We start from the raw sequence: 7,498 nt of genomic DNA on the forward strand, positions 1-7,498 counted from the left end.
AAATAAATAAATAAATAAATATATATATGTGTGTGTACACACGCAACACACATACACACACACATATATATATATATATATATATATATATAGAAGCTCTAAAAGTCGATGTATATAAGAGAGAAACATATGGCAATGTGGAGAGGTTGTAGCTACATTATGTTATTGAGACTTTTATCGTGAAAAAATCGTTTCGCGGGAAAAGAACTATTGTAAAGGACAATAGACCTGTCATTATAATTTATCATTAATAGGATGATTTTATTATTATCGTTATTATATTATTCGTCGTCTTTATTGTCATTTATTATTATTCTTTATTATTACGATTATTATTATTATCATTAACATCGCTATTATTAATGTTATCATTAGCATTCTGTTGCCCGGAGGCTAATCGCACAGAGCGAGTATTTTGCGTTTTTCGTCGCCGCCGGGCATCGGTCGCTCTTCTTTCCTCTCTCTTCTCTTTTGCTTCTCGCGTTATTCCGTTTTTCGCACTTTCTCGTTTCTCTTCCTCTCTTCTTTCTGTCATTCTCCCGTGCTCTCTGATCCTTGCCTGCTCGTCTTCAACGGTGCCCCGTTGCTTCCGATCGTACCTCGCAACGAACGCCTCCGTAATCGAAAAAGTCGCCTAGTTCGCGGTCCTTCTTAATTCGAACGATCAAAGTTCGAGGTGAATCCGACGCGCGTCCCATCGAACCGATATTCGTTTCACTGCGGGCTCAGTCACGCGCAAATCGGTGTTTTCGCCGTACGATCGGCCAAGAGACTCGTTCATCGGCATTAGAAGCTGCTGCGACGAAGACGTTTCGCGTGGTTTTCACACGGTTCGACGGGTCTCGGCGTCGCGGTCGCGAACTCGTTACATTTCGAGGTTGAGACGTCGTTGTCGCGATACGCGGAAGAAACTAGACGTACGTCCGATGACATCGGCTTTCGCAAACCGTTCGGAAAATTCGCCAGAGTATTTACAAAACGTAATCGCCGTCTGTTCGATCCTCGTTTTTCGTTTTCGCTCGGTCGTACATACGTCTCTCTCTCTCTCTCTCTCTTGGTTTCCCGGTTTTCGTCGAGTATCGAACGAAAGCTGCGTGTCTTTTCGCCGGCTTGTTCGAACGTGTTCCCATCGTCGTAACGCGTTCGTTACGATCCAACACTCGATAAAATCTTTTATACGTTGAATTTTCTCGCCGCGTAATTGACGCACCTACGTCTCCGAATGCTCGTGTAAAAGGACAAAATATAACGGCCGGTCGAACGGCCAGCGTAACAACGTAGGATTTGTGCCAGGAATGTCTGACTTGTCGCGATCAAGGGTCGGACCACCCCCTCGATATTTCTCAACGGCTCGAATTCGTCCGGTGGACAACCGGTGCGTCCTCGTTCCACCTTGTTTCCCGATCTACCCTTCGAATCGACGTTTCTACTAATACCGGAACATCGACCAACGACGTTTAAAAAATCATAAAGCCGACCGTTAAACCGTCCCGGTACCTATTACGAATCGTTCGGCGGATCCGACTACGAACAACCTGGAATAGGTAACGCGCTCGTCCCGACGACTCTATTTAGGGGCGGCGGGTTTCGAAAGCAGAGTGGCCGAAGTATGTATAGGAGACAGATTCAAATCGCGGCGATGATCACGGCGCGAGCTGCTCGTTAGAAGGCGTTTAACGTTTGGGACGCGGCTAGTTTCCCTGATCCGTCGTCCCGTTTCCGCTAATGATACGTTCGTACAGGCGGGCGAATCTTTCGGGCTCGTTAAGACGTTGCTTTTTCTCCGGGCGGCGGTTTCTCTCACGAAAATCGTCGATCGGAGAGAGAAAGAGAGAGAGAGAGAGTAAGAGAGAGAGAGTAAGAGAGTAAGAGAGAGAGTGAGTGAGAGAGAGAGAGAGAGAGAGAGAGAAAGGAAGAAGACTGTCTCGAGCCGGGAGTCGTTTCTTCGATTTCTCCGCGCGATTAATACGACTTCATTAGGCGACAATTCACGGAGTCGACGTTTCGTGTCGGGATTACTCGCGTTATCGGTGACACGGTTTCTGTGATTATTTGCTCAACTGGCTCGAGTGTCGGCGCTTTATCCGAGTCCGGCCTCGGCTATCATCGCGAGGCCGCGATTTCGATACGAAGCGGCCTGACGCGAGGACGAACGGAAGCGAAAGAAAACGCACCCCGACCAACGATTTCGCGTTTCAAAGTCGAGCGAAATCGTTTGTACGGTTGTTTTGTTGATCGTTGTTTGTATAGCGGCGCGTATCCTTTCGCGTTCGGTCGCGTTTGCCTCTTGTTGTTCGATCGTTTGTTTCACCGAAGACGGCAAAGGATAGAGATCACGGATCGTTGTATCGTACGGACACCGTGTCTAAACGTACGCGATTTTATTGGTGCAACGAATCGGCGTTGTTTTCCGGCTCGACACGCCGCGCTACGACAAACTGCGACAGGATACGCGAGGCGTTGCGTTCAATCGCCGTTTTGTAAATAGAGAGAAACGATGTGTGCGAAGAAACGATAGAACAAAGTGTCTTGCTAACACGACGCTAAAGGGAAACGGACGGAATCGAAGAGCGTGACACGCGACGAAGATTATTCTTCGGAGAAAATCGCAGACTAACCCGCGTCTCGACCGTTTCCGCCAGCCATCGCGACGATTCCGAATTTCGGCGACTGTCGCTCGTTAGCGTGATCGAGCTCTTCGATTTCCGGCTGGTTTTCAGCGATATGCGTGAAACTTTATGCCAAGGACACAAGGATGCGCGCGTGAAAAGTGCAACAGAGAGCGTGAAAGAGCGTGTGTGTGTGTGTGTGTGTATGTGTGTGTGTATGTGTGCGCGCGGATGCGTGTCCGAGAGAAAGGAGAGAAAGAGAACGAGTGGCAGAAGCACGAGAGAAGAGGAAAGAAAGGTAGAGAGGCCGACGACGAAAAGCATGTAAAGATCGTACGCAAATCACGCGTAATACGCATAGGATGAATCGAATCGAAACGAAACGTAAAAACGATCACGAATGCGCGCAAACTGTAAACAGCTCCTCCTTCTCCCTGTATATTATTATAATTAAACATTAATTATTATTAACGTAAAATAAAGATCTGGCGAATGGTGGTGACGTTTTGTTAGAATGGCAGAAACTAAATTACTACTGAATTTTAATTAATAAACAACATGAAAGTAATACAACAACGTACTTCACGTCTTATGCTTCTTTTGTCAAGAATCATTTTACCCGAAGAAAGCGTACGACCCACGATGGCGGACGATCAACGCTAGGGCGTCGTTCACTGAGCCATCGGTGATCGAGTAATCGGTAAAGATCATCCGTGGTTACTCGATGGTTCGCAAAGTCGCGCGACTCGCGCGTTAGAACGTGGACGAATCGATCAGAAACTTTCGAAAAAGGTTGCTAGCTGATTTCGAAGCGCGACTAAGCGCCTCGCGAGCATCCTTCTCGTAACGATTATTAACCGGGATAATGAAACGAGCACGCGTAACCGTTAATCATGCCGATAGGCGAAGCGACAAGCGGATAATTAATATTCAGAAAAAATAAAAAGGAAGAAAAGCACGTTCGATCGACGCGGAATGAACAGCGAAACGGCGATTCTATTCGATCGGTGATTTCGTTTCTTCCATCGACGTAACACGCGGACGAAGAGAAACGCGAAGAAATTGATTTTCAGCGTGCGATCGCTCGGTTCTCGTTCGTCGTTTCCCAAAGAATCCTCTCCTCGTACGACGATTCTTGGACGCGCGTGTGGACGATCGTCGATGTCTCCACGTTGATCGTTTTTTCCTGGCGAAAAATACCCGGCTGTAGATCGATTCGGTTTCTTTCTCTCGAGTATCGCGCGTCGGATTAGATTCCACTTTCTATATCGGCGAAATTTTGATTGCCGCGCGACGAAACGAGATTGCACGGTCGCACGCACGGCTCGTCCCTAACGACGGAGTAGTTAGCGCGTTTCCAATCGCGTAGTCATGATTCCAATCGGCCGCGAAATAATTGGAGGTAGATTCTGGCTGGTCCAATTTTTGCTCGCGGAAGCGAGACGCTCGATTGGAATCGGCGATGGAAAGACGAGGCAGCTCGCTGCGTTGCGCAACGTCTTTTGGCAAAGCAAACGTCACGCTAGATTCGCGTCGATCGACTACGATACTTTGTACAGCTGGGATTTCGGGATACGCTGGAAACTTCGTGGAACGCCGAGAGGCCGTCGATAAGAAAAGATATGGTCGAGTGAAACGCAAAGAGCCACGTCGTACGCTGGTTTAGGGAAACGCGCGTGACTCGCGGCGTCGTTGACGCGGGCGTTCGGATCATCACGATTCGGAAGCCGATCAAGCGTCTCGTAAATCTCCGTGCGGTTATCGTTTCGCAGTTTGGTCGAATCCGTTTGATTTCGCGTTTCGCAACCGAGCGACGGAGTCTCCTCTTTATTCGCGAGTTTATACCGCGTGTCATGGAATAAATCTCGCGCCGTGTCCGAGAGGCGTTGCTAGAAGGTGTCGCGTTACGATCTTCCAGCTACTCGAGCGGCGTTCGCGCGGTCGGACGGTGATATTAATAATCGGACAGACGATGGTCGATAGCGCCGACAAGTAGTAATCCAGCGTTCTCGCGTAGACAAACCAGTCGGTCGTTCGGCAGATTTACCGACGCTCTCTGCTCGAGAGCTATAACGATCCTTCTAACGCTTCGAAGCGAACGCGCGCGCGAGCTAGAAACGACAGATCGATCTCGGGCGAAACCGATAGTCGATACGAGCGACGAGTCACGAGTGACGGGCAACAGGTTCGTTGGGAAATCCGCGGATGAAGACGCGTAAGACGGTCCGATGGGAAAGAGAAAAGAGGTTGGACGATGAGAGTCGGTTGGACGTTCCGTCGGACACGCGCTTCCGGTTTCTGCGTGAAAGACGAGGCGAGACGTTCGGCTCGTGCTGCTTCGGAGCGCATCCACGCGAGTCCGATTATTACGTGGAAGCGCGAATTGCCTTTAATTATGCATGGCAAGGAGCGTACGATTAACCGGCGAGATACCGCGCAGGGGTGATTATTCCTTTCCTCGGGTGAGGAATTCTTTGTTCGGTTCGTGTTTCGAGGGAAATCGACGAGCCAGCCTGGAACGGACAACCGTTAAATCAATTTTAAGAACAGGTTTCGATCCGGCGAGCGCGCTTCTCTATCGATTCTAGGATCTCTCGAGACGCTGTGGCGCAAAACGAGGCGACAGAATTTTTGCGCCGCGGAATGACATAACCAACAGAGTCGACCAACCGGTCCCCCGTTGCCGTCATTGTCGTCGTCGTCGTCGTCGTCGTCGTCGTCGTCGAGGATCTTTGAATTCGTCCTCCTAACGAGATCGCAGCGCGATTAGTCGGTCTTTCTTTAACCCGCGAATCCATCGGCTTGCGTAATATCCGTGTGTATCGGACGACGGCGAGCGGAGAAGGAGAAAAAGGGATGGGAACGCGCGCGGCAGTGGAAAAGGCGCGAAACCAGGTGTCGAGTAGGAAATCGTCGTCGGATGGTTTCACCTCGTCGGTGCGTGACACGCGCGAATAATGAGTGCCACTTGGAAAGGGGGTGAAACCATCGGCGTCGGTGAGGTGGGAGCCGATTCGCAACGACACGGTACAGACACGGTGAGCAGCGGTGCGGCGTGGCACGGCGGAGGGGAACGGAGAGAGAGAGGCGATGGAGAAGGCAGAAAGACGATAAACAGAGCCGAAGAAGGAACGACGAGAGATCGCGATGAACGAGGAGACAGAGAGAGAGAGACAGAGAGAGAGAGAGAGAGAGAGAAAGAGAGAGAGAAAAAGCAGCTGGAAGGGAAATAGAAAGCAAGGCGGAGGACGGTGATGGAAGAGGAACGCGACTTCGGGAGGCGGAAAGTGTGGCGTACTGAAACCAGAATGGAAGATGGGAGCTGCTGGGAGCGGGAAAGAAGAAAGACTCGAAAGAGCGAGAGCGAGACGAGGGCAGGGAAATTGAAGAGTGGCGGAGCGAAGCGCAGGCGCCGGCTTCTACCCCCTTCGAAGCCGACAAGACATGCGCTCTCGGAAGCGTTCTTGTTTCCTCCTCGTTCCTCCTTCGGTCGGCACGTCGGCGGCTCGCAACCCTTCGCTCGCCACGGTCGTTTCGTTCACACCTACCGAAATTATCGTTATAGGCGTACCGTGACGTCTGCGTATAACACCGCAGATTCGCGGTTACCGTTCGTCCCCCAACGCTCTCGTCGTTAAAAGGGCTCGTCGATACGTCGGAAATATCGTCTCGCGAATTACGCGTTCGATCGGGACTGCCATTAGACGTTGAATCGTCGTCATCGCACGATCCAGCTTTCCGATCCGCGTTCGAACAGCTTCGGCGTCCTTCCTGACAGGTTTTTTCGCCTGGATGACTTACGGCGCCAGACCAATCGGCCGGTTGACATTCCACGACTCGCGCGCATTGGCAAAGCGCGCACGGCGTTGCGTCGGTTTAAACAGTCGGTCGAGATAAAAGTATAGAGAGGCAACCTGGTAGCCTTTCGAGGCGTGCGGCGCGTAACGCGCGACCTTAACCGGAACACCGTAATTACAGAAACACCTTTCACGAGGTCCTCGAATCTTTCTCGTCCGTAGTCGGGCGTCGTCGTCGCGGCCGTCGCTGCGTTCGTTCGTTCGCGACGACGGTGGCGGAAAACAGCCAGCCGTCCGTCCCGTGTCGTTCTTAACGTATCCGCGAAACTAGAAGCGCGTTTAATTCACGACGCGTCGTCGCGTAATCGGCGAGTGACTCTCCGGGATCTCGAGAGTTTCCGCGAGCGCAACGCTCGACTCGTTGACATTCCACGAACGCATTAGCGAGGCGTGAACAGATCGTGACAGCGGCGCATTGATTTAATAGCCGATGCCCACACTAGGAACGTACGGCGGTCGTCGTTGTTGGCCGTCGATGCGCCTTCGGTGGCGACGCGGTCGCCGTCGGTCGATCGTCGTTGGTCGTGTGTTGGTCGGTCGGCGTGGTCGCGTACCGATCGTCGCGATCGGTGTCGCCGATTCTGCCGTTTCTGTTCTGTCGTTCACGAACGGACGTAGGTATACGTACTTACGTCCATCCGTGGTCGAACGTGCACGGCCGAGAAGGAACGAGCGACGTCGACGACACGCGGCACTCGCGGCACGCGTGTGCGGAGGAAACAATTGAACCTCGTCCTTCTCTCTCTTTCTCTCGCGCTGTTGGCCGTGCTAGTTCGCTTCGCCTCTTCCTTTTCGTCTCTCTTTCTCTTTCTCCGCTCGTACCCGCGGCTCGTCTCTTCCTCTCCGGCCTGGCAGCGAAGCTTAATAAGCACAGCTACCTACATTCCATTTCCGGTGCGCTGACGTCACTTGACAATCCGGCTACGGACAGCTCGTCGAGCCACGTACGAGCCTCGTCCATCCTTTAGGTATACCCACACCTCTCGCGACCGACGTTTCACCGGCTACGATTTCCTCTCGTGGCCTCCGATC

The 7,498-nt window shown here is 51.7% G+C and overlaps 1 long non-coding RNA gene across 2 annotated transcripts; it reads left to right on the plus strand.

Annotated features, from left to right (window-relative positions):
* The first annotated feature begins 49 nt into the window (after positions 1–49).
* LOC117209542 lies at positions 50–3,189 on the plus strand. Of its 2 annotated transcripts, none has more exons than XR_004487940.1 (2): positions 50–2,824; positions 2,856–3,189. It is a non-coding gene; the product is annotated as an uncharacterized LOC117209542 (long non-coding RNA). The 2 variants fall into 2 exon arrangements; XR_004487939.1 differs by having other exon boundaries at positions 2,795–2,816.
* The last annotated feature ends 4,309 nt before the right edge of the window (positions 3,190–7,498 follow it).

Source organism: Bombus bifarius, unplaced genomic scaffold (assembly GCF_011952205.1).
Source record: "Bombus bifarius isolate JDL3187 unplaced genomic scaffold, Bbif_JDL3187 scf7180000008178, whole genome shotgun sequence".
Taxonomy (NCBI): Eukaryota; Metazoa; Arthropoda; class Insecta; order Hymenoptera; family Apidae; genus Bombus; species Bombus bifarius.